We start from the raw sequence: 25,593 nt of genomic DNA, 5'->3' as shown, positions 1-25,593 counted from the left end.
ATCACGTAGATTTAGTACCTGAGATCCTATTCATAGTATTTTGCAGCTGACTTTAAATACCTGGTGTTACCTTTGGGAAAGCAAACATCTCTGTGTCCCTTGATGCAGAATTTTGCAGTATAATTTGAGGAAGTAGCCCTTTCTGCTTGTTTGAGTGGGTGCTCTTGCATTCCAGATTTATTTTGCTACTTAGATCTATTCTAGGTGGTAGCACATGCGGAGCTAGGAATGTTGTGTTGCCAGCACTGCCAAATCTGAAGGATCCACAGTCTGTGCAAGACAGGCAAAGTGAAACTCCAAAGTGATGAGGGAGATAATATAAGATCTTTTGGGAAACTCTTAATTGACAAAGAAACCTCAAGAATCCCACAGAGAATAACTGTGCTGTGTAGGCTGAAAATGCCATTCCCCTTTCCTACGTCTTCGTTCATTATCCAGTTCTGCTGGGGTTGTTTCAGGGAAAGTACTCAAAATAGATGGAGAAATGGCAAAATACACGATGGAAGCTTATGTTCTTTATTGTATTGAAGTCATGGAAAAGAAAAGCCCATAAATAAACTCTTTCTGAACATATTTATTGCAAGTTTTGTAATTGAAAGGGACCACAATTCTGCAGAAGGAGGAAAAATATTTTATATGTTGTTTTTAATAAAAGCTTTCCAGTGTTTGACTTAAACCAAGGGCTCAAGTGAAGTCTGCAGCCCAGTAAGTTGATTTGCAGGCTCTGCATTTGTGGCCATATTAAAAAGAAATAAATCCATAGGTCATTACAGCAAGAATAAAGCTTATGTTATTAGCTTAGGAGTCACTCTTAAGTGTTATTTATAATGATCTTGTAAGGTGCTGAGCTTTTGCAACTGACTTGCAGTTGGTTTCCTTTACTCAGTGGTTAAGAGTTGAAAGCAAGACTTTTTTCCTCTTTTTTTCTTTCTTTTTTTTCCCTCCCAAAATGTTTTTGAAGTAGCTTTTGAGTTTGAGGTTGCATGGAATTAGTGGAAAATGAAATGTCAGTAGAGCAATCAGATGGTAATCCTAATGATCTTTGTGCTGGCAGCATCTACTACAATTTTGGTCTGAGAGGTTCAGAGGTATTACCAGAAATTTGATAGATATTGTCATTTTCCTATGAGGAAATGATTTTAGGCTTCTTTGTGAGATTATCTGCTCCAGGAATTATTTGTCTGGTGAAAATTCTTGACCATTCCTGAGAGCGAACAAATATTTCTAGGATCCTTGTGGTTACTGAACTTGTTTGCCTGCCTATCTCCTCCTCCCCTTCTGGATGCTGCCTTGTGATTTTAGGTTGAAAACTAATAGTGGTTGCTTTCCAAGAGCTCTTCAAGAAGGTTCTTCAAAAAATTCATTTAAGCTTTTCTGTAGTTTTGAACTATTTTGGGTCAGAGTCCAGGAAGAAGAATTGAGTGCTCTAAGAGGTGGTTTTGGTGTTTTGATTCATAAGAAGAATCTAGAGGTGTCTTAATCCAAAAGGAGTCTTATTTTTTTTAGTAGCATTTGCGGATTGTATTTTAATCCAAAGGTAACTTAAAGAAGTAGACTTGTTCTTTTAATGTTTTTTAATTAAAGCCATTTTGTTTTGAGACCGGAATACTTGAGATGGCTTTCTGAACAGCAACCTCCCCCCACCACAGTGCCTGGCTCTGTGCAGCTACCCACATTCACTGGGAGACAGCAGTGTCCATCACCTGTGAGAACCAGCATTGGGTTGGTTAGTAGCAAGAAATGGAATTATGTTTACTCTGGTGAATACTTAGAATCATAGAATCACTATGTCCAGCATAGATAGTGACTTAAATGGTTCCTTTTGTTTCCACCCTTGATGCAAGTGAATAAGCCGGTGAGGAGGGTGAGGAGTGCATGAGCTGAGGGATGTGAGGTTTCTAACTGCTGTTTTCCTTATTTTCTTATGTTCCTCCTTGCCTATAATTCAATGGCAAGTAGTTTCATCTCATGATGTATTTCCATATCTTGAAGTGCAGCCCCAAGTGAAGCTGTGCACACAACTTTGCATGCTCTTGTTTCTGTGCTGCTTTACAAGCTCCTTCAGCAGGCACTTTATGGTCTCTTGTTGCCGTATTTGCAAATTAAAGCAATCTTTTAGAAGCATTATTTAACAGGGAATTTCCAATGCTGTGGTTCAAGTAAAACCTTGCTAGCTGATGGCTGGGGAGATGGATGGGTTTTGTCTGCTGTGTTAAGGAACTGATTGCGATGTTGTCATTGCAGGACCCCTGGGCTCAGGCTGGGTTATTTTGTATTCTGCTCTTCTGCAAGTCCAGCTTCTTCCAATGGTTACAGCGAGAGGCAGAGAGGAATATTAAACATCCATAAATGAGTCAAGTCACATATGGAGTGTTCAACGCATGGCAGCCTCTTTTACAGGAAGCCTTGTTATTATATAAAATAAAAGTCTATATTCTGTCCAGCTTTCCCCACAAGGTTGGATGGGAGATGAAGATCAATCAGTGATAGAGGTAGCCCATAGCAGCGGGTAGATGAGGCTGTCAGGCCAGGTCAGAAGGCAGTAAAGAATGCAAATATTAAAATGTTTTGATTCTTAGAGGCTTCTACTTAACAACCTTCGTTTTTTTTCAGCCCGAGGCTCCTGATTCCCTGCAGCCTGCAGAACCTCCTCACCTGATGCGGTACAGCGTTTCTAGCAAGTGCTTTAAAGAGGAAAAAGCTCTGGTGCCTTTGTTATTTGTGTGAATTTTAGAAGTCTCAGAGTGCTGCGGAGTGAATTACCAAATGTATGATGTGTGCGTGTGTAATGTATTACATGTTCCATTTCTTATCTGGCTAATAGAGGGTGGGAGAGAGGCCTGAAATGCAAATAACACAGCGGATGTGGTGGATGAAGCGTAGCATGTCTTCCCAGAAACAGGACACAGGGGCAGGGAGGGGGATGATCCTGCTTTTATGTGGTCTGGGCAATAGCAGCTGTTCACCAGTATAGAGCCCATGTCCAGAAACCTGAAAACCTGATCTAGAAAACGGCTGGCAGTAGTTTCTGAATGCTTTTGAATTGCTTTATGTTTGGCAAAAGAAAAATGGCCTTTATACCTTGGAGCACTCCAAATGCCATTGTACGTTACTTCATCTCAAATAGAGATGAAATAGAGAATACTTCATAGAGATATGATAGAGAAAAAGATAGAGAAACTTCATTTTCAAATAGAAATTGTTGCAGACAATCCACCCGATATGAAGTTGGAGATATATTTAATAAGAATAAATAAAACAGCCAGGACAGCGTTGTACTACAGTGCAATTCATTGGCGCTGATGTGGGAGCTGTGAGGCCTATGCAAGGAGATCTTCCAATCATTCGTCCTTAATAGCTCACGCTTTTCTTTTCAGATAAAATTATGGTAATATTATTCTATGAAGAATGGTACTAGAAAGAGAAGTTTGGGGTATTCTAATGATCATTCATCTCTTGGTTTTATACCGGAGCTACAGATGAGCAGAGAATACCATGACCCTTTAGTGCTGTTCTGTGGTTTGGAACAGGGCTTTTTGGGATGCTGAAGAGAGAATTGGAGCTATGCTGGTCATTTTTGTATTGCAGGCTTATGTCTTAAAAGTTAAAAAGGTTGAGTATGAAATGATAATGAAAATCAGCTTGAAATAGTTGGAAAATAGTTTGAGGACATTCTGGATCAAAGGCGCTATGTGCCATCTAGGCCCAAAAGAACAAAAACTTTCTGTGTATGAAGTTCAAGCAACTTTTCTAAGAGCAAGTATTTAAAAAGCAAGTACTTTCTCACTGTTGGTGGAAAATTTGCCTCCACAACACACCCTGTGGGGGAATGATTGCTTGAGGGAAATGATGCTAGCAGAATTCTTCTCTTCAAATGGGAAAGGTCTTCGGGCTGCATTCATTAAAACTAAAAAGCTGTTGTGCGGTTAACTAATTTTCTTGAAGCTAGAAAGAAAGGAACAGCAGAGAAAGCGTTTTCCCTGATGAGCTGATCTTTCTGGTTGGGCCATGAGCAGTGTCATTTCTGAGAAGCAAAACGAGAAATATATGCAAGGCAGATCATTTGGATGTGTGTAAACTGAATTTTATCCATAGCTTAAAAATAGTTACAGGCCACTGTAGAAAGTGATGTGTTTACTGGATCCAAATGAGCTATTCTGGAGAAAAACGTTGTCCTTCAGCCCTTTCTTTTCCTTGCTCTTCACTCTTTCCCTGGAGCATTTACTCTCAGGCCTGCAGCTGCACAGGGCCAGGTTTTGTGGTGAATAAATGTGAGGGTGCTTTTGCTTTTTAAGGTGTTTTCGAAATGTCCTCTTACTTCAGGTGTGAGAATTGGAACATTTTGAGGTCATTTTGATATTATGTGGTTGTAGCGGCCACCATGTTGTTTCTTGAGAGGCTGGTGGATGGTTGTGGACTGAGGAACTTTGAAGTCTGATGGTCTTGTTAAGGACATACCCTGTGTAATGTCTACCTGTGCTGGCAGAAGCAAAATATTCAGGACGTGATTTCTGGAGCTGCTTGGAAGGATGGATGGGCTGTGGGGTGTTCTGTGCTGCTGGAAGGTAGCAAGAAGATTTATTTTCACTACATCAGAAGTATTTCAATAGAAAATGCTTGAGGATTTAAGAATGTACTCAATAAACAATTCACGTGTGTGAGTAATGAGAACTTCAGTGAAAATCTGAGTGTTTCTGGATATTCAGTTCACAACTAGGAGGTATTCCTACTATTCCAAACACTGTTGGGCATACTTGTGGGTTCATGAGCAGCATCATCTTAGGAGAGATGTTTTGATGGTATTTTGATTCTTAAAAAGCTCTTGCTCATGGTAAGTGCAGCCTGACAATGGATTGCTATGGCAGAAGCAGTGGTCAGTGGTATAAAAGGTTTGTAGTGGGTTTTAGAAACAAAGCTGATGATCTTGTTTGAGATCGCCTGCTCCAACTATTTTCAATCTTTCCAAATAAATGGAAGAGTTCTACTGTAGTAAATCCTGCATCAGCAAGATACTCCCCCAAAATTGCTTTTGCAATTTGTTTTGTCATTTAGAATACACTGTGGTGGGTAGAGATATTATTTAAATGCTCAGTAATCTCTATCCTTCAGAGAAGGAAAGTAAAATCCATTTATTTCAATCTGCAGAGAAAACATATTAGAAATAAAATCCAAATATAACCGTGCTCGTTTGTCGCAGGCAAAACCCAAGTTGTCAGCATGCTATTGGAAGAAGCTCTCTACCTGTCAAGCAGAAAACTCTTTAGGCGACAAGCATGCTCAGGTTTTCACTGCCCTTCTGTGTGCTGCACTTCATATTGCAGCCCAGGGGTCAGTGTAGAGTGGCATCACACTGTGACGGGTCAGGAGTCTCTCCAGCTTCATTTGCACTCCTGTGGCTCTTCACTAAAAAGGCACAATTCAGGGCTGAAATGAAGCAGCTGGTATTCCTAGTTTAGCACCAATGGCAGCGATTCCTCCCGTCTCAGATTATCCTAACACAAAAGCATTGTAGGCATAGGGGCTTCCTCAGACAAACCATCCTGGAATCATGCAGGATTAATTACATAGAGAGCAAATATTGTGGTTGCACAAAGTACAGTGCTTTGCAGTGATGAAAAACCAACTCCTTATTCTCATAAACACTGCATATCGTAGTAACCCTCTAAGTAAAACAAGCTATTTAGAAAATGCCTTTCCATCTGCTGCGAGCCATTTATAGCTATTGGAAGCATTATTTTATAAGAATGTATTATTTCACCTCACCAGCCACTAACTGTTGTATGGATGCTGCTTTTCCCCTGGCCAAGCTCTCCTATTTGCCTTAGTTCACCTTTTGTTCCTTGTTCCTTTCCATGGCATTCACATTACTCTGTTTTTCTTTTCTTAGAATCATAGAATCACTAAGGTAAGAAAAGACATTAAATATTGTCCAGTCCAGCAGTCCAGCTACCACCAGTGTTTCCCCATCAAACCATGTCCCTTAGTACAACATCAAGCATTTCTTGAATGCTGATTCTGTGCTAGAGAGGACTTGGATCTGAGATGTTGTTCACAGGTTGAGCTGCGTTGATTCTGGATTTTTATTTAGATACGTGATAAAGTACCTGTAGAGTACAGTTTCTTGTTCATTTATATGCTAATAACAGGAGGTATATTATGTAGAAGGCAAGAAAATAAACAATTAAGAAAAACAATTAGATTAATTCCTGTCTTAATGCTGTGCATTAAGAGAGCATTTGGGGTAACAAATGCACATAAATTTGAAGTCTTGATTAAATAACAATATTTATAACAACAATAAAGAAAAATATGGGAGTAAGGGAATTAAGTGACCTTGAATCCAGGTACATTATTACTGTATAGATACTGTTTGACTTTAATTTTTATTAATGTAGATAATGGCTTACACGGGCCTTATGGCTGCATTACTAGTGCTCTAAAATTTAATTAGATTTTTAGAGCAGCCGTTAATGTCTTCTCTAGGATTATATAATTCAGTGGCAATGCTAGCAAGCTTCATCCACTTCATTTCATTAGGCTCTGGGAAGAAACTGGAATGAGGTATTTTCATCTACAATATCTCAAATTCCTGAGTCATTTTCATAAGACAAATAAATGCCATCATGACTGTTTGTTGTCCTAATGCAATTTATATATCAGGCAAAAAACCTTGAGAAGAAAAATGCTTTCTTATATAAAATATTTTACAGCTTTTAGCATTAGGGTTTTTGTTTATCTGTTTGTTCAGTGGGCTTTGGAGCAAGCCTTACGTCAGATACAAGGCAGAAATAACTGTGCCACCTCTCCTTGCCAGCATGTGGTCATCTGCTATGCACCCAGTGTGTATGCTGAATGTACCTTATAGCGTTTTGTTTCATTAGGAAAGTAGTGACTTATGTGTTAAAAATAGGAGTATAAATTCATCAGGTGCTGTATTTTTTAATTCTCCTCTTCAGAACTGTAGGAGGCAGCAGCTGTGGTGGTGCTGGAACAAAGGCGTTGGATTCCATCCAGTTTCAGGCATGGAAGCAAATCTCAACTGAGAAGTGTATAGATAATATCCTAGACTAATTTAATTCAGACTAAGCAGGGTCAAACAATAGAGATGTAAAGCTAGTGCCAGGGATGTCTGTGTTCTATCTGGCATGTACAAGAGACTATCCAGAATAAGCTGCTGACAGAAATTTGGCGCGCTGATGACATGTTTGCAAGATCCTGTGAGGTACACGCTTTTTATTATATGTTATGGGCTGACATCTATAGTTTGCATTGCGTGAAGGACAAATGAAGAGTTTCACTCTTTGGCATTATTCTGACTGGAATTGGTTTATGTACTTGAATAAGCTCACTGAAATTGAGTGTGAATCTTCATTCACATGACCGCGTTACCTCCTCTCTATGAGATAATATTATGGTAATTTTATGCATGGGAAAGCAATAGGAAATAATTTTAAGGGTCTGAGGTATTTTGTTCTGTTTGGTCTTCATCAGGATGTGTACAACTTCCCATGTCTTCAGTAGTTTGCCTGAATTTCCTGTATTTGTGGCCCTCTCCAGCAGGCAACCTTCCATGATTTGTTTATTATTATATATTTGAACCTCATGAGTCTTGTCTAAATAATATGGAGTAGGTCTCAGCCTGTATGTTATCCTTTCCTGTTAACATCTTAGAGATGGGTAGTTGGATTGCAATGGATATTTGGATCCATCAAGGATTATTAAGTTCTCTTGGACTGGAGGAGTGTGAGGTTTCTACTAGAGGGATGTGACTGATAGGCAAGGAAAGATACAGTGCAGTTCATAGCAGGGTGTGCTGCAGTTGCAGGTAAAACTTGGAGTTTCTTAGTGCATGCTCTGAAATAGAATAACACTGGGAAAGGTTTAGTGCTGACTGTTCCCTGTACTCATGTGCCTGCTCAAGAGGAAGACCAAGTGCATCTTCCTAACCTGGTAAACTCTGCCGAGCTTAGTTCTGCCCTGTGTCAAGTGATTGAGAGCACGTTTTATTGCTGCATAGTAGAAATGTTAATAGATCAAAGGATCAGATGTGTCAGTTAAAGAAATTATAATGATACATGGCAGTGATATAATTTATGAAACAGTCTTTGAGTATGGAGTAAAGCTCTAATTTGTAATTATATGATTAACTGAGAATCAAGCATGTCAGAATCATCAGACAATATATATTAAAAAAAAAAGCTGCAAGTTCTGCAAACTGTGTCTTTAAGTGCTGTGAAAATGCTCGTGTTTCCTCCGTTGTAGTCTGTGCAGGAGTTCTGTTATAAGTTAAGATGAAAACTCAGAAGGAAATGACACAATTGATTAATATCAGTGCTAACGAGCAAGGAAAGTCTGATGTGTATTGCTTCTAAGTTTTGAAGGAGAAGGACAAATGAGCGTGTTGCTGGTTGAGTTTCCATGACCAGGGAAATGAGAGGCTGTGAGCAAGGGAAGAACCTGAGCATGGTGGGCCTGGTCTGCCCTTTGTGGTGCTGAGCAGATGGAGCTAGGGCTACTGTCAGCCAGGAAAAGCCAGCATCCCATGACAGCCATTATTTCTAAAGCACTGATCATTTAACTGCAGGCCGTCATGACTTATTTCACGAGTAGATGTGGCATCACTCCATGTGAAGGCTTTGCCAAAGGAAACAAACAAACAAAATCCAAAACAAATAGAAGCCCTGCATCAACTGGTCAGAATATCCAGAGCACCTTGGGAGATAGGAAATAGGAGCCATGCGTTTATTCTGAGTTGAATGCAGCACTACCCGAGCTCCTCTTAGAGATCAATAGATGCAGCCCAAGTATTATTCAGAACAGTTCTTCAGCACTGGTGAGATTGTGCCTGCTCATGTCCTCAGGTACTTCTGCTCTTTACTTTATACATACCTTTGCCATTCACCATCTCGAAAGGCTCAGTGTGAACGGATCAAGGTCTTTACCTGTGTTGCTTCTGAGTGTATGAAAGGGATCTCCCGCTTGTGGATTGCCCCAAAGGGACTTCTCTGCATTTCATATCTAAATACAAATCATTTTTAAATCAAAGAAATGTACTCCGCAGTTAGTAGAATTTCTAAAAACATGGTTAATCCTAAAAAGCTTTTCTATTTGATATTTAATAGAGCTGGGTTAATAATTCATAATTTAATGTATCTGATTAATTTTGCCTCTTTTTCTGGGAAAGTCTTCAAAGCTCATCATTATCTCAAATGTACTTATTCAGAGTGACTCGGTGACCTCTCTGTGTCACTTATTCTTGATTCAATTTCTCATAGCATTGCATAGTTTCTGTTGGTTCTCATCATTCATTATTGCTTTTGCTAATTGAGTGATCACAAGTCCAGTTAAAAATATATATGTATGCAAAAACCTGTGGCAGGAATGCGTGCTGAGAATGCATCCTAAATTATTCCTTCCTGCAAAGTGTGATTTCCAGATGTATTTTCAGTGACCATTTACACTAATAGGCGTAGACTGCAGATGATGCATAGAAAATAAACTCATAAGGGAGATTTTGAGGTGAGGTGGTTTGAATGCTCCAGCCAAAATTCATATCAGTTGCTAAATACCTCTCTCCTCAAATTGTATGTAACTGAACCAATAACAGTGGTATTAATTATGCCTCTGCTAGAGGTTTCTGAGATGAACTGTTTGGATGTGGTGCTCGGGGATATGATTTAGCAGAGGGTTGTTAGAGTAAGAGTACTCTAAGGGTTAGGCTGTGGTTGGACTTGATGGTCTTCAAGGTCTTTTCTAACCTGGGTAATTCTTTGGTTCTATGATTCTGACGCCTTTTGACCTAACTGTGGGCTATAGCATGCTATGACTGATCTGTTGTTTGTATTTCCAGTTCTCAGAATACGTCTGTTTCTGCCTTAAATCAACCTTTTTACTTGTTAGGTTTCTCTGGATTTACCATTCACCAAGGCTGCCTGGTGTCCTGTGCCTTCTGTATGCTGGCATCCCCATCTCCCCCCAGGCAGGCTGTGTGTGCTCAGGACAGGCACACGCAACCATCTCCCCTTGCTGTGGGGCAACCAGGGATTCTTATAAGAAAAACAAATGATGGAAGGATGTTGTCCTGGGAATTGATGGCTCTCTCCTATCCAAGTGATGATCTCACCCTACAAAGATAGAAAGATAATTACCCTTTGCAAGCGGATACATTGAAATATGCAGTGCCTTCAATAGCAAGAATTTGATTGACGTAATTATGTATGACTAGCTGCATATGTTTATTAGGACAAAGTTCAGGAGAGGGACAGTGGAATTAAACCCGGGCTGAGCTGTCTAGCAGCCTAGCAGTGCACTCTGCATTATAGGGATATTGTTCCTTTGTCTTTGCTCTGCTATTTATTTCACAATTAAAATAATAAAGAAAGCCTTAATAGTCAAATCTGGTCTTAATGTGCTGGTATCATTAAAAGTAAGGATTTTATTTCACTCTGTTATCTTTCTTCTAATTTCTAGCAGTCTGTGGTGGTCATTTGTGGTGGCCACGCTAGCGAACCAATGCTGCTTGTTAATGAATTTTCCACAAATTAATTTTTCTTACTAAGACAGCATCAATAAACACTAGCAATTATCTTACCAGGACTGGAAGTAAAAGAAAACAGAAGTTCCTTGACTTTATTTTGGGGAATTGGAAGTAATTCTCTTTTGGACTTTTTTCATTAGAGTCTCTGCTAACTGCTTGCAAGTAATGAGGGTGAGCATGAATTGCTAAATACAGCAAATAATGCCTTCTTTTAAGCAATGTATTACCCTAATGAATTTCCAGATGTCATCAGATTTTATTGCCTTGCGTCTATCAGTACTTTTAGTTGGCTTTTTTTTTCTGGTTATTCTCAGTCACATTTAAATAACCTTTTTTTGAAAAGAACCTGTTTTATTCCAGCTGAAGCAAATAAAAGGTATCAGCATCAAATCTGATAAATGGGTACCCCACCATTAGGAAAATTACACAGGCTTAAGACCTAAGACAAGAGTCACAATCTCAGCAAAAGGATCTGCAAGGTGCAGGATTGTCATGCAGAGGAAAATGAACATTAACACTTTCCTGACACCTACAACGAGAAGGGAGTTGTTTTAAACGTCTTCATACATTTGAGAGGGCTTGAAAACCTGTGCTAGATCATGTCTGCATAGATCCTAGCACCACTAAAGCTAGGTCGATATTTTCAAGTGGAAATAATGCTGTTGGTGGTGGTTAAGAAAACAAATACTGAATTTATGTTAAGCTACACACAGACCCCAAATTTGCTTTATTGCAGCGACCGGTGTGATTCCTTGTCAGCTTTGGAGGCTCTTGTGGTGAAAAGAGTGATACACAAGTCAGATTTAAGATGGGATTGAACATGAAACAAAACGTAAAAGAAGAGTTAATTGCTTTAAATGTCACCTGCTGGAGAAACCAAGAAGGGAAGGGGTTAAAAAGAACAAAAAAAGGGTAGTTTATGGTGGATACTTTTTGTGTTTAAACTGAGGTGAAAAAAAAGGAAAAATGTCAAAGATTCTGATAATAAAATATGCAGAATATCAGAGATTGCGTTCAGCAGTACTTTCCCTGGTTATGTGCTGTTTGTGCACTGAATTCCATGGGCTGTGAACGGGGCTCCTGCTGGCTCTTGGTGGTGTGTGGTGAGACCCCATCATTTACCATGGCAAATAGGTTTGGGACAGCCCAGCACAAGCAGGTGTCATGGTGGCCTCGCTGGGGACGCATTGTTCCATAGTGGGGAAGCAAAGCTTGGTTTTTGATTATGGGGTTTTGGAAGGCTGAGGTATAGAACCCAATGTGCCTTTCCCTCACAGGCAGCACTGCTGCTGTTCAGCTGCTGTTCTGTTTCATAAGAAGAAACGTAATAGCAGGCAAGTACAGAACTCGAAGGAGTAACTCTCAATGCAGTACGTGCTGAAATGGACTGCCTCCTCACACCGCCTGACTTTAAGGGATGCAAGGCAACCGATAAGGGATCACTAACCTGCTTTTGCATAAAGCCCTACTGTAGCAGTGTCACAGTCTGACTGCATAACTGGGTTGTCCGTTGAAGAAGTTATTATTTTTATTATTTTTTACTTATTTTATACAGTCTTCCTTAGGAAATAGCGTTCTCAAAAGGCAAATGTAGCTAAGGCCCAGTAATTCTAGACGGAAAACTTTCCCTTGAGGGATTTTATAAGCTACAAATTATAAAGCCAATAATAACTTCCATTTAGATGATGTTTGACAGGAGAAAATGAAAAATGAGGAGAGAATATTTCTGAAGAAATGTAATCCTACTCATCTTCATAAATATTTCCGGAACAGAAGTTGCATGCGGGTATGGCAGTCCAATACGCCAACCTGAATAAAACAAAAATAGCCTGTTTTTGTTGTTGACTACCGTGTCTGAAAGCCTGGCTTTAAATACTCTGCCTTAAGACTAATGAAGGACTTCTGCAGACAATATGCTGAAAGAAATGTTAGCAGCCCACATCATCGCTCCCGTCCGCCTCTACGCAGAAACACGGTCTGCATCAGGCATTAATAACCAGTAGAAACGTATAGCTGTGGGAAAGTGAGGCTATTTTGGTCTAGCTTGTGCTAAAGCCATAGGTATTATTTGGCACTAAGGATGAATGTAGCTATTTGGAAATGCTAACATTTTGGCTTCTATCAAGTAAAAGTAATTCTGCAGGTTTTTCTCACACTAAAAGAAGTTGTGACACCATCCTATTCCTAATTTCTAGCACAGGGAGAGTAGGTGGGCTGGAGGGTTTTAAAGTTAAGAGTATGGGTGTAAAAGATTAAATAAAATAATGTAATGTGTATTTCCTGATGCTCTTTACCACGTTAATGTTGGGATGCTCTTTGGAAGGCGTGCTGTTGTGCTTTGTGCTGATAAGTTCCGTCACTTGGAAGTGACTCGGTGCAGCGGTTCTGGCATCGTTCTCAGCAAGGTCAAAAACATTGCGTGTGCAGGTAGCTTGTAATTGGCTGTCTGTGGAATCCACCAGGGGATTTGCTCTGTTACACGCACTTTGGTGCACTAAGCTGATGCTCTGTGGAGCCATCTGAGCAGAGCAAAGGCTTGGCAATCTCTCTGTGGTGATTACTGCAGGTGCGCCATGCTGTTATCAAATGGTCATTAGTCACTTGATGAACTTAAATTTTCTTAGTGATATTTTTCCATTTATAAAGCACTCACTGCCATTCAGGGACTTTGTGACATTAGGAAAGGTAATTTTAAGGAGAGTTTTAATGTAAGTCATTCTGATAATTGCAGTGAGCAAAATGAGCCTGAAATCTGTCAATCTCCTGTTCAGGTGAGTTTTGTTCTTTCTGTGTCTACGATGTGGGGCAGGACAGATCGGGGAGCCTCGAGTTTGGTGATGGCTGAAATTCATGTTGTTTGAAGGAAGAACTCAATTTCCCTACACTACTGGAAAGCAATTACTTTGCAGAAGCTTAGATACAAGAGAATTGAGATTTTAGGGGGAAAGGAAATGGGAAAAGCTAAGGCTTTGTTGTTGTGGTCTAAAGCAGTTGGTGATTAGTGATTTTTATTTCACTTGCTTAAAAAATCAAAGACATCTTTGCTGTTTTCTTCTGCTCTTGGTCTTCACTTTGAGTGTGGGTCATGACCCTGTCTGACATCATGAACACACACAGCACGCTCACCCCATGCCTCTAACTCCTGAATGTGACCATGATGCTTTCAGTAATGAGAACTGTAGTGTCCTTTTTTCCAGCCATAATCTTTCTAGGGGCTTGATTACAAAGACAGTATTAAATATTCGGTGCAAAACATTCCATCCTTGTTTCTATTCTCATTTCTGGTAGCTTTACAGACTTCAGATGAGTGGTGTGTTCATCATGTTTTATTGCTGCTGATCCAGTTGCCCTATTCTTTCAGAGCAAAAGACAAATCAAACTTCTCATAACTACAGACTGATATGTTTTTAACCCTATTTTTGATGTGGAAATGACATCTTAGGAACAATGTGGACCGCATAATGTTGGTCAATCACCATTTTTTGTTCTGCTGACTTCTTACTTCTATTCAGCACAGTGCAAAGAATAGATCTCTTCATTATTTCTTTACCTAAAAACATATTAAGTAGGTTAATTTCAAATGTCACATAGATCACAGTTTTTATGTTAACTTCTATGCTAATTACGTTACATTTGACCTAAACAAGTAATTGTGCTCTGCTGTTACGCTATTTCTTTTGGAGTAAATTAATGCAAGCTTTTCGTGTTTCTTCTCTAGTTTTATACTCTGTATTTACTTTTTTTGGTAGTGTTTTTTTCTTTGATTCCTCTCATCAGCCTGTTTATATCCATAAGCGTCTCAGCATTATGAATTGCAATCTTGTCCCTTTTGTTTAAATATTCAGCCTCTTTTTGCCACGTCTAAAACCTCATCTTTTGTGTGTCAGGTATCATGGCTACAGGGTAATGATCACAGCTCAGTAACAGTCCTATTCTTTCAAATGATGCCTATTTGAATTTACATAAAACTGCCTGTTCTCCTTGTAGTTCTCTCTCCAAATCTGACTGTAGTGCTCTGCAAAGAGCTTCGACTCTTAAGCCTCATGTTTCTTGTGATGTTGAATTTGTTTGCATGTCTCCCCTCCCTGTTTAGTTTGCTCTTTACACTGTAGTTTTAGATATTATTGCTGTAATGCTATTATAAATACTAAAACTCTTGTAATTGATTTGCAGTGCAGTACTAGTGCATGCTCACTGTGGTTAATGTAGCATCAGTTCTGCTTTTATAACTCATTGCTGTTACAACAATCTTACTTGACCACAGGAGTTGTGGTTAGATAAGTAACAGTGCACAGGAAAAGAGTTGGAGCAGCAATGTTTTAGAAGCTTTCTTAGCCTTGCTAAGGGGTTAGCTTTCACTCTTTTGCATAACCATACAGCTTAGCTACCCACTAAGATTAAAGCTCTGCAGGCTGTTTTTTTTCCAAGTTATCTGAGCAGTCCCTTGACAACCTGTGAAGAGGAAGATGAGCTCTGTTGAGGCTGGGAAGTAGGTGGTGTCTTAAGGGTAAGTGGATATGGTAAAAAGCTGTGAAAATTCACAGCAGAAGCAGCTTGAAGATACCTGAAATACTCTAGGTCTAAGCTTTGGACTTGTACAGACAAGCTGCTGATCCTGGGTTTTCAAAGGGTTTTCAAAATCCGGAGTCAAGAGGCTTAGGTCTGGTCTGAGAACTGAGCAATTCAAATACAAGTGGGTTAAGGTCGACCTCAGCCTACACCATGACCGTGCTTTCTTTTCATCTCCAGATAATGTTTCTAATGTCTGCACATAGCTTGGCTTGGCTTTCTGTTGTCAGGCTTGAAGCGCAGGTGCTTCCCTAGGATAGCTGCTTTAAGATGGAGAAGGCAACTTTAGCTACTGTAGGCAAAGTCTACAAGGCTCAAAATCTTCTATGTATCATTGGCTGTAAACAAAATGTCTGGGCTAGGACAACTGAAAAATAGCTATGTTGCATTTTATATCAAAATGTGCTTCTAAGGATTATCTGTAAGTGGTGCAGTGTGTGATTTCACGCTTTAATGTTCCTCGATCTGTTCAGTTTACAAGGAAAAGGTATTTTTCTTCCTCCTAGCTGCTAGCTTTGCCAATGCGATGTGAGCTCTGAAGCTCAAGCTGTGATTATTCTGGCTTGTACATTTTCATTGGTGATAAGGAATCCACAGGGTGAATTCCTCTCAGTTTCCCCTGCAGAGCACCACGATCCTGTGGGATTTCAAAGGCAAAACTGAGCAGGGAATAGCAGCCCCAGAAGGAAAGAGCCATCAGAGGAAGGCCACGAGATGGGATTGCATACCTTTAGACTTGTACAAAGAGAGGCACAGCTGAGCAAGAGGTGAAAACATAACTAAGAAAACATGAAAACAGAGGTTTTCTGGAGTGGATTTACAGAACCGAAGGGTGTTATCTCAGGGTGATGGTGACAACTCTGTACCTTGGGTACTTTCAATGAAACGGTGGAATGAAGGTATAAGTCATCCTAGTTGGAGATAATTCAGGCATTTGGAAAACACTGATGTAGAAAATAATCATGTGTTTGGTATATTTTAAAGTCTCCTAGATTTATATTTTTTTAAACAACTTTGTTCTCCTTTCTTTGATGTTTCTTTCAAGAACACAATATTCCAAAATTCCTTTTTCTGAGATCTGAGTTGTTTCAGTGATTATTTGTATACGTCCTTATACATACTTTAAAAATTAATGTAAGTTTATGGTAATGGCTTGTTTTGTCTGCACTGGCCTTTTTTTCATCTTCACTTACCTGCAATCTCTGCAAGGTTTTCAGACAGACCTTCCACGTTAACCTGTGCAAAACTGAATGCAAACAGTGGTGTGAAGTTTCTACCAGTGTCTTTTAAAATTAGTGCTGCTCAGAGACATGAAATGAAAGATGCTGTATGAAAACAGCTGTAATTACAGGAAACGACAGATTAGGATTTATTTATCTGTATGTTTGTGGGTACCGAGTCAGTCTGGATTCATTCAAAGCTTGTCTGGAGGAAGAACGATAGCATCATGCAAACGCTAACAGAACGAATGTTTCTAAATGCAAAGGGACTTTTGCTGCCCCAGAAGGAAAGTAGAGATGTCTGGGGGGAAAAAAAGCATTGATAGGAAGGACCCTGCTAAACCTGGCATAAATATAGAATAACATTAGAAAGATAGGGTTTTCTAATGATACTCAATGTGCATTCCACATATTATATTTTCAGGTGCTAGAATTAAATCTAGTAGTAGTAGTAAAGGTGGAGGCAAAGTTGTAGGGAGAGCTTGTTAAAAACATGGGTTAAATACCTTCAGGACCCCAAACTGCAGCATCTTTCATGATCTCCCTGGAAAGTTATTCCTGTAATGAAATAATTACAGGGATGTTGTAGCAAAAATAGTGTAAGTTCAGAAATAGCTGTAGCTAGTACAAGATCTTACCAATAGACTCATTCGGAGTAATACAATCATTTTTAATGTTATCAGGGATGATGTAATTCAACTATTTGTTCCTTAAGTAAAAAAATATCGCTTTGAAGTTAAGAACTGTCTGATGTCTGCCAGCATTTGCGTGACTGAATTTTGCATGGTTACCACAGAGTGGTTAAAAGAAGGGCTTGTATTTTCACATCTGCCGGTATGACTTACAAAATAAGCATTAAATTTGGAGTTTTTTGGGTTGGAGGTTCAGGAATTGTCATGAATACTGGAATAGAGTTCTCCAGATCACAAAGGTAGCCTCACTCCATCTATTGGCAGGACTGAATCATGAGCCAAATTCTGTAATTCTAATTCAGATCTCGTTACAATCTAGGAAAATATGCAGGTATGAAAATGGCAGGTTTTTGCTTTTCCATATCTAACCACAGCCACGACTCAAACCTGTGCTTGTTAGGAACCTTTCCTACTGGATTATGTGAGAGAGCTTACAAAAGAAAGGCAGAGTGATGCAAGTTGAACTGGCAAATCTGAACAGGAATGTGTCTGTGCAATGTATATGGCTGAAAAGAAAATAGGAGGCAGCTTTTGGCAGACAGTCAGAGGAATTTCTCACGAGTGAAGAATAAGCATTCAGGTAGGACTGGTTAGATCTTCCTGTTGAAAACAATGTCTCCTTCTATTCTGCTTTGTTCCCTAAAAAATGAACTTGGAATGCAGAGGGTCAGCTTATGGCATTTGCTTTTGGAGGCTGCCTTGGCTCAGCCAACCCTTCCAGTTTCATCTTCTCTCTCATCATCCGTGTACTTTGCCAATTAAAAGACCCAAAGCAATTAAACTGTCTATAATTATCCATGATATCACATTGGCTTTCTGGGCATTAGCCAAACAGCACATTTAACAATCACTTACACTTCAAATACCGTAATCAGCAATTATCTAAAATGCATAGTCTTAACAATTAGTGATTCAAGGTTTTGTTTGCTTGAGGAAGTGAGCACAAGTAATTCCATAGCACAGTGACTTCCCTTTCATACACAATTACAGGGTATGTGGGAGGTAGCATAAATCCCAACTTTGATATGAGTGCATTAACTTCAGCTGCAGTAGAAGTGGCTTTTAGGAGTGATGGAAGAAACTGACTGACACAATATTATTTAAATAGTGTGGGCACCATCTCTGGTAATAGATAGTTTGGAATTCATAGATAAAAAAGCACAATAAATAATGCAAAAAATACATCCCGGTGTTGACATCGTGAGACTTGCTGACTTACATTAGCCTTTGTTTGGCATGCAGCTTTGTTTTGGCTTTCAAATTGTTTTCCTGTTATGGAATGAAACATGAGCGGGTTGGAAGAAAAACAACAAAACTTTTATGTTTCCCTGGGATAACGAACCGCTTATCCTAACAAGTCAATATTTACTGATCATCTTGGAAATGTTATTTGTTCAAGTCTTAGTGCAAGAAAAATGTCGGTAATGTTAAAAGAATGAGTGTTGCCAAGCATCGCTGTTCTGTCTTTGATGACTTTGATCCATTTGGTAAGTCATCAAGGATGTAAGAGCAAATAAATATACCCTTTCATGTCTGTCAGCTGGATGTAGTGTAAAATAATGTATAGGGTGATTTTCCTTCATATTCTAAACCTAAGTGTTTTTCTGTGAATCCTGCAGTACAATTTTTTACTCGTACAGCTTATGCTTTCTGTCGATGGCTCTCATCTTTTATGGGAAAACTTGCTGAAGTTGAGTAATTAAAGTTATTCTTGACTTCTCTTGTTTACTGGTGATGGCTTAGCTGAGTCATAAAAACAAGAAGCATTATACTTAGAAAGTTGTCCTGTATGTGCTCAGAGCAAGAAATTCCTTAATGACACCTACAACAAAAAGACCCACTCCAGATGGGTGGATCCTTCTGTTGGAGAGAACATACTTGTCTGCAAGTGCTTGTCTATCAAGGGTATTGCATGAAGCTTTTGTTTCTTTTTGCTTTTAAAAGTTGGTTTGAAATCCGCCTGTCCCTGGAGGTATTCAGGACCAGGTTAGATGTGGCCCTGGGCAGCCAGGTCTTGTATTAGATACGGATGTTGGTGGCCCTGGATGTGACAGTAGGGTTGGAGCTTCATGATCCTGAGGTCCCTTCCAAACCAAGCCATTCTGTGATTGTAACTCACTATGCAGTGGGACCCCAGTGCCCTCCTGAGGGTAACGCAGTGCAGTTGCAGCCCTCCAAACCTTTGCTACAGCAGAGGTTTGTTTAGGGGAAGGTTTCACCTTTAGGAAGGAAATTACTTTTCCGATATAAAACGAGTGTCAGAGTGATGCATCCACTGCTTGAGTGCGATGCTTCTGGTGGGAGAGCATCACACAAAGGGTGTTCAACCTCTGCAGCACCTGGCAGGGTTAACCACCTTTGATTGTGCCCGTATTGATGGGAGTAGGTCCTTTCTTCTGTCTGAGCTCCCCAAGTGCTGTAATGGCAGAAGTGTTGGTTCCTTTGTACCATCTTAGAAGGAGTTTGAAACATTATTGTTTGGGGAAATTGTGTTCTGTTCATCAGGTTTCAACACTTTCTTTGCAATCACTTGCTGTAGTTTTTTCTTTTCCCCCACCCCCTCTCAGTGTTGTGTTACACAGATCCACCTGCTCCCTCTTTGTTGATCTCTCTGTACATTGGAACGGTTCAGTAACAAATACACGGTTTCTTTTCAGTAGTTGTTTTCTGTATTGCAGCGTATCCTGCTTTGAACAGATCTTTGAGATCTCACACAATTTAAAGTTACGAGGCTTCCCTTCTGGGGTAGCCCATCTCCAAGGGAATCCATCCCAGCTGGGATGAGCAGAGCCAGGAGAAATCATTTGCTAATTGCCAGCAGCATGTAGAAACAAACACAAGTCACAGGGCCCCGCAGTGAGTCCAACCCAGAGGGCAATTTAAAAGGTTTATGCCATTACTCCCAAAATGAGGACTGAACGCAACTTACAGGCAATTACAGTCTTGATTCCAGTTTTATTACTGAATAAATACTTGAGGATGTTTTCACGTGCTTCGCTTTTTGTTTGCTCTCGGGGTCTATTTGTTAGCGCGGCTGTACGAGATCTCCTTAATTAACCTGTTTTTGTGTGCATCTCTCAGTTTCTGTGAAATATGTGCACTGACAGCTGTGTAACAATAGTGGAAGTAGAAATGACAGCTTTGTAAGCACTGGTCGATTAAAAAAAATGGGTGAAGAAATGCAGTTTTTGAATTATTGGGCCAGGCTCCTCTGCAAATTGGAATTCAGTTCAGTTAATTGAATTCAATGGATCTCTGGCAATTTACATGGAGTTATAATAAAAGCACGGTTATCTTCTGGAAAGGTGCGGTTTCAGAATATTATTTTTTTAAATGGAATGGTATAATTTTTAATTTATAATAACTGGACGCAGAAATATCTAATTGACATGCAAACAACACTGAAATGTGTTCTGTTCTCAATTACGGGGAATTGGGCACACAACAATCCCGGGCTGGTTATGAATAGTGTGTGGAAGAGGAATGTCGCTCCGTTGTCTATCACTTTTCACCATCTTCATCCCATTCCCTTCCTGCACCTCAAAGCTCTGATACAGTGCAGTAAATATTGCATTAAGTAAATATTGCTTTTGCTCGAGCTTTGGAAGTTATTTCCTAGACCACCACTGACCCTTCTTAACCTGGGAGTGGTTGGATGGATCCTCATGTCCTCTGGGCAACTGCTGGCTCAGGAGTGGGAGCTGCGGATGTCCCCCTGGTGTTGCCCTGCCATAAATCTGCTTCCTCTCCTCTCTGTAACTGGTTTTCAACATTCATTTGATGTACATGTTGGTGTGGTTATTACAGCTCCGATACAGTGTTTGGCACCCAGGGCTGTGTGAGAAGGTTCAAGTGCAGTCTTTACTGATTCATAATGTGCCATGGGAAAAGAATCTGTTTACTTTAATAATAAATGTGGCAATTACATATTTGTTACGTTGACCTTACGAGCTACTGGCTTTGAGGCTTAAATAAAACATGCATAAAGCAATAAACCTGCAGTATATATTGGAGAAAAAAGGCAGCTCTATAGCTACCGTTATTGCAATTTTAAAAAATAAATGAAAAACTATATGGGTGAATGAGGATATTTCCTGTTGGTGCCTTTGAGAGTGGAGGCTTCACAAAGAGCTTTGTCCCCAGAGTTTAACCCTGCAAAGAACAGGTCCATCTTTCCGTGCTCACAGTGGGTCACAGCCTTCAGTGCAGCCTGTGAGCACATCCCTGCCTGTGGTTGGGGCTGGCACTGAGAGTTGCTCCCTGTCCCCAGGGGTAGAGCTGCAGGAGCTGAGCTGTGCTGGGCTGCAGCAGGAGGCTGGGACGGAGCGCTGGGCGTCCTGTGGGCACAGGGACAAGTTGGGTGCTGCTGCTCTCCTGGATCAAACTGGTGAGGTGTTTGGGGCTTGCTGTTTCCTCTGCATTTTTTAATGTATGTAATCAATTAATTTAAGCAAATCAGCTGTTCTTTAGACCAAATCCTTTCCTTGGGAGTTAGAGAGCTTGTTGGCATTGCAGTGCCTCAGAGCTGAGCATAGATAAAACTCTGTAAAGAGCAAGCTGAGCAGTTCAGGCAGGTACATCAGGGATGGGAAGAAGAATGTTTTTCTTCTGGGATGTGAAAATGCCATATTGGCACAGCAGCCAGGTGCTGGAGCCGTCCAGGTGCTCCTGCACAGAGCTGGCTTAGATGGGTGAAGCCTCCGGTGCCTTTCCTGGGCTTAAACCTTTGGATGTGTTTGTGACTTGCTGACAGAAGTGTTGATTTCTTTCATGTAGATGCTGAGAAGTGAGTTGAGAGAAGCATTTCTTTGCCTGGGAAGATTTTGCTTTGTTCCCTACCAACTCCGAAATTAGGGTTGCATGATAGATGGCTGGGACTTTAAGGACTGGCTTTCAGTCTTACAGTCAGCTCCAGGTGCCTGGGTGACCTTATCACTGTAAATTCAGAGCAACTGCAGTCGCTTACAAAGATGCACTAAAGCCAGTGCTGTGCACGAGGAGTTGTCTCTGCACTTCTGTAGTGCCCATCAGTGGCCAAGGGCTGGACCACATGCCAGGTGCTTGCCTCAGTGCTGTCAGACCAACAGCATGAGTCACTATCTCTAATACCAGCCTTAGATGTGGGCACTGCTGTGGTTCTGCAAGGCGGTGCAATTTGTAAGCGGTAGCGGTGACATTTAGGATTGATAACAGCCTATATCCAGGTGTATGGATTTTTTGGATATTGCAGGATGTTAGTAAATGTCACTCTGGTTTCATATGCTTTTGTAATGCAGTTGTTCAAATGGACTGTCTTTGGAGTTGACTTTTTTTCTGGCTAGAGCTCAGAGCCCAAGAGTACTCAGAAGTCACACAGAGTTGCTCTTGTCTGATATCCAGAGCAGTTGCACGTTGCATGATGCCTTGGGTGGTAAATAGGAAAAGGCAAATAAACTTGTTGTTGTTTGGTTGGTTTGTTTTGTCTTCCTGAATAGACAATAAGTCTCAAAGCAGAGAAAACTTCTGTCTATGAAGTATGGAAGTGACCCACCAGTGAGGGCACAGGATATTCTCTTTAAATTTGACTGAGAACAGCGAAGGAAAGAGCAGCAACGGGGGGTTACCGAGTGCTGCAGACATTCATGCAGCCAAAGAATACAAGGGAACAGGATAAGCAAGAGGTAACATGCAGCAAGCAGATATGATGAAATGTCGGTGTGGTGTTAGGGCCATACCTGGGGGAATGAGCATCCTACCCTCCAGAGGTGCTCTGGGTTTTTGTTATGGGAAGCTGTAAGCCTCAATTATGTGTGTGCAGTGAGTATGTTTAGCTTTGTTTTCAGCATTTTTCCTTAACTGAACGAAGAGCTTGCCCTCATTTCAGAATGAAAGGCAGCCCCGGTGAGTGCTGGTTGTGGAAGGGCTGATGTGAACATTGTCATGACAAGGAATTTTCTTAGCGGTGCTGTAATCCAGCATTTCTATAACCATTATAAGCAGACACAGGAAAAAAAAAAAAAGCTGTGGCACTGCTTCAGCATGCACCACATAGCAGAAGAATCAACCTGCTTATTGACGTGTCAGGTTTTGGCATTAATGTGCACTTCTCTTTAAGAGCACAAATAAATAAACCCCTGCAGAGATTTTGCTTTTACATTAGAAGAGTTTTTGTCTTGGTGCTGAAACTTGGCCATGGGACAGTATTTCCTCCCTTTCTGGCTCACCCTGAAGTATAAAAGCAGGGAATTGTAGCAGCCTCGTGCTGTTGTGTATGGAGAAAAAGTTGAAACATGGTTGAAAACTTTGGAGGACCAGAAAGCAAAACCATCAGCTTCGTGCTCAAGAATAAACTGTAAAGCTATTTAATGAAAGGTTTCTTTAAGGACTGTGCGAGTTAATCACTGGCGTTCTTTAGCCATTGAAGGACATAATGGGAAGGCGGTGTTTTCTGCCGTCTTAAATGCTTTATTGCACGTAAATTGTGTCATTCTGTTGCTGAGAGTGATAGGTATCATTTCAGGTTTTCTCTGCTTCAGACTATTCTTGGCAATGTCATTTCTGATTAAACTCATAGAGTATAACATTGAACCATGAAATAGTTAATATCTTTTATGAGCTCAGCGTTGCTTTTGGCTTTCAAAGTATCAATATCTTAGCGGAACAACTCAGATCTAATGAAGAGAAAGCACCAGTGCAAGATCTGCCCTATTTTATTTCATTCTATGTAAGAAACATATCCAGGTTAAAGCAAAGCGTGTTCCCAGCCACCCAGGCTCTGCTGTGCAGAGCACAGAGGTGACAGAAATCTTTGATTTCTATAAGCTGTTAATTCCTTAGCTGTGATTTTATGTATTGACTTCAACATCACACATTTGGCTTTGAACCAACGCATCGGAGGATTTTTGAATGTTCAGCTCTATGCTGCTTAGTTAATAGTTCCGATGGCGTAGCAGACAGCTTTATTGTGTGGTAGGAGGCGAGCTATAAATCACAGGTAAGCCTTGCCTGTATTTATTGCACAGAAAGCTTTTGTTAGAGTTCTGTTCACTACAATTAAAAGACACTTATTCTTAAGGAACCTATAAAGTAGTTTTGCTTATAGAGTAAAAGGGCTGCACCAATATCAGCCTGGTTTTGAGGAGGGAAAATCAATGATTTAATGTTGGGAGGGAAGCATCAGAAGGATTCCAGAGAAATAAAGTCTCTTTCATGGCGAGATGTAAAATGCAGCGTTGTAGACTTGAAAGGAGATGGCAGAATTTACAGAAGCTGACTATCCCCTGCAGTTGGCAAACAGAGCAAAGGCAACGAATTTAAGACTTGCCAGAAGGAAACCCTGTATCAAGGGACAGGAATTCGAGTGCTCTGCAAAGGAAATGAAAGTAAGGCAGTAGATGTCGAAGAGGACAGTGGTCAGATGAAGCACAGAGGATGAGCTGCGTGCTGAGGAGGGTCAGTGTGCAAGTGCTGCGAGGAACTGGGAACGGCTGTCGTGTGCACTGGTGAGTTACAGTATGAACAATTATGAAACCTGAATAGTTTATAGCATGAACTGATACTTACAAGTCGCCTTCAGCTACTCTTTGATGCCTACCACATTAATAACATCTGTGAGCTGAAATTATATAAGCAAAAGCAAATGCCTGTGTTTTCTGCAGTAAGTAGCAGTGTTCAACCTAGAAGGGCATAGGGACGTGGATGATCTTTGTTGTTCTTCTGCGAAGGTATTTCCTTTGTAGAGGTCAGTACATGGCAAGAAATTGCACACACAAAGTAGGCTTTCTAACCATGGCAGCTTCCCCTTATGGCTGTAAGGGAAACGTGCAGTCCTATTGCAGAGAAGGATGTGATTCTCTGATGCCTTTCTGGATCTTTTGGACCTTGGGATGTGTGGAAGGTTTCAGTTCTTTGCTTATAATGTGCTCATTGCAAAGGGAGGCTGCAGTGGACGGGCACCTCTCTGCCCTGTTCCTTTTAGGGAAATTTCCTCTGTTGGTCTGTTTAATTCTTTTTCATAAGGAAACACCTGGTCTGGCAAGCTTGTAGACCATGAAAAGCCAAACCAAATAGATGCATATATTGTAGGTAATCACACTGGCAACGAAAAATCAGCTTGGATGTTAACAGTAACCAATATATCACTCTGTAACTACAAAGAATGTGTCAGATGTTGCATTCATGATTAGCAGATCTTACAAAATTACTTTGGTTTTCTGCTCTTTTCAGCCTCGTGGGTTATAGTGTGAAAGTTGGGGTGAGGCTTATGCAGTAGCCTATAGATCTTCATCAGGAGTGTTGACTCAGGACTATCCAGTGTTGTCATCTGTAAGTTGTTTGTAAGATAGAATTGGTCTAATCCCTAAAACACCAAAGAAAACCTATAAAGAGCGGGCTTCCTCATTCATGCAAGGCGTTGTCTTCAGAGATGGCACAGAATGCAAGTCAGACATGTGGCACTTTATGTCAGGTCATAGCAGTGCTATGAGTCAAGTTGAAAATGCTGTGAGCAGTGGAATGAGGGCAGTTACTGGTTTTAAGAACACTGCAAGAGCAGTGTGTACATTTAAACATGGAGGGTTTCATTTGTCTTATTGTA

General features: G+C 40.5%; 1 protein-coding gene across 11 annotated transcripts in view; it reads left to right on the top strand.

Annotated features, from left to right (window-relative positions):
- LOC107319900 (contactin-4) overlaps positions 1 to 25,593 on the top strand; it is a 242,648-nt gene that overhangs the window by 88,117 nt on the left and 128,938 nt on the right. For 2 of the 11 annotated variants that reach the window (XM_015875248.3, XM_085516127.1), the window contains exon 3: positions 2,614 to 2,768. The exons of 4 other annotated variants lie outside the window; for them this stretch is intronic. The gene's annotated coding sequence lies outside the window, so the exon portion shown is untranslated. Of the gene's footprint in view, positions 1 to 2,613; positions 2,778 to 24,228; positions 24,500 to 25,593 lie in introns of those variants that run through there. 5 more of the 11 variants (XM_015875246.3, XM_085516125.1, XM_032447184.2 and 2 more) reach the window with 4 other exon arrangements.

Source organism: Coturnix japonica, chromosome 15 (assembly GCF_054131305.1).
Source record: "Coturnix japonica strain WE chromosome 15, WE-NBRP24, whole genome shotgun sequence".
NCBI classification, from domain to species: Eukaryota; Metazoa; Chordata; class Aves; order Galliformes; family Phasianidae; genus Coturnix; species Coturnix japonica.
This window is presented reverse-complemented; position numbering and strand designations above follow the sequence as displayed.